The sequence below is a fragment of the Belonocnema kinseyi genome, chromosome 1, assembly GCF_010883055.1.
Source record: "Belonocnema kinseyi isolate 2016_QV_RU_SX_M_011 chromosome 1, B_treatae_v1, whole genome shotgun sequence".
NCBI lineage: Eukaryota > Metazoa > Arthropoda > Insecta > Hymenoptera > Cynipidae > Belonocnema > Belonocnema kinseyi.
Window position 1 is genome coordinate 141,467,506 of NC_046657.1, and position 2,200 is coordinate 141,469,705.

Here is a 2,200-nt window from a genome sequence, read left to right on the forward strand (position 1 = left end):
TTGGCATATCTGAAATATTCAAAAATATTTTCTAATTGTATTCAAATTCTTAGGATTTTTTCGAAGATTTTGAGGTAATTTTTTTTATTTAGAATGATTTTTCAAGATTTGAATAAAAATTCGAATCAATTAAAAACATTTTCATAGATTTAAGAGGTTTTGCATTGATTTAAAATATTATAAACTTTCGAAGCATTTCCGAAAATTCATCGATTTTTTATTATTTCTTTCAAACTTCTAAAAGTTCTAAATATATTTTGAAAACTCTAACAAAAATGCTAATATTTCTTTCCTTTTAAGTAATTTCAATATTAGCGTGACTAAAAAATATTTAAAAAGCATTGTTGTGTCACATCAAAATATTGTTTTATTTATTTCTATACCGTTACCTAATATGTGAAGGCGACCCAATAATAGTACTCGTAAATTTTATGTTACATGCATTCACTGAATTCATTCTTTCCAAATCTGATTGCAGCAAGAATATAAGTGTTCAGCAAATTTTAAGCAATAAATAGTTATTAGAAAATTGGGTAAATGATCAAAATTAGTACAAAAGTTACCCTGGCGGACCGAAGAAACCAAATGGAGCCTCTACAAAGTACCCGTAAAGACCCCATTGGGTCCCCATTCGGTTCTTTTTTGAAACTCAAAAAAACAGAAAAATCGACCTTTAAATGGTTGAAATTCGGATTCTACGTTGAAATTTGCATTAGAAACTCACGGAGTAATCGCAATATTTTTTCTTGTAGCGTTAAAAACTTGAAAAAATAAAATACCTCTCATTTACATGGTTCGAAGTTGCCTTCAAGTGCATCTTCTTTTAATAGCAGTTAATCAGCGTTCCGTCGGTAACTTTAGGAATTTTGACTGGATGATAGTTTACATACTGCTTTAGCTATTATAGATGCGCTTGAAGTCAACTTCAGCGGAAGTTAATAACAGTTTTAAAAATTTTTAACGCTGGAAAAAAGTATTGCGATTACTCCGTGATTTTTTAAAAGAAAATTTAACGTAGAATCGGAATTTCAACAGATTAACAGTTGATTTCGCTGTTTTTTTGAGTTTTTTAAAAAGTAACCGAATGAGTTCTTTAAGGGTACTTTGTAGAGGCTCCTTTCGGTTCCTTCGGTTCGCCAGGGTAGCGCACACATATTAGTTCTAGTTTAAAAAATATAACAGTCGGATTCTTCTCTATAATTTATTTCGTATCCATCAGAGGCAGCACCTCTTGGAGAACGCAAAATGCGCGTATGATTTGAACATGAAACGAATTCGTAAAGAATTTGATAAACTGTCGAGTTCTAGGCACTTTCTTTGACAATACTCGTAGTTAAATACCATTTAATTGGATTCTGTTGACTTTTAAGTGAAAACTAAAAGAGACTTGGCATTTTTGGAGGATGTACCTGGGTGCACCGATTGAACTATATAATATCAAGAAACGGTAACGCAGATCAAACTCCAATGATAACTCTCATGCACGGGGTCGGTAAAAGTATTGATGATTTTGCTGTTACCAACAGAGGATTTTCGCCTATATAGAGGGTAAATAGTATTTTCAAGTCCATTGCGTAATATTAAAGAAGCGAATTTCTTTTTTATAAAATAACGTTTAATGTACAAAAAGTATAAAAAAATACATATACAGTTATCATAATAATAATAAAACTTTAACATAAAAATATTTTTGTCTAGTACTTCTCAGGCGATACAGCGAATTATTTTGATATCCCGGTTTTCCTAAAGTTAAATTTCGAAATTTTTCTCGGTAAAATTGAGTAATATACTCAATTGAATTAAAGTTTTTGAATGCATATGTGGTTGTATAAGTTGTTTTACGATTTATATCGATAACTTATCTACGAGTATTTACCGAGAAAAAAGAAAATATAAGAATAAAAGAAAATTGTAAAATAGTAAATTAAAAGTATGCTGTTATACTATGAAGATGCTTACATCTTTTCAAAAAGAAATCTGTCTGCCTTAATGAGAGCGATTGTCAGAAAAATAAAATTTTTGCTTTTAGGCGAAAATAAATTTGACCGAAATAAATGTTTCAAAATTAGAAACAAAACTTACGAAGTGCTTTTTTCATGACAGATGGATTTCTAATCACCTACACATCTACTTTGCAGTTTCAATGACCATTTTTTTTGGAAAATGTGTTGCACCGATTGAAGCGCCTATACAATGGCTA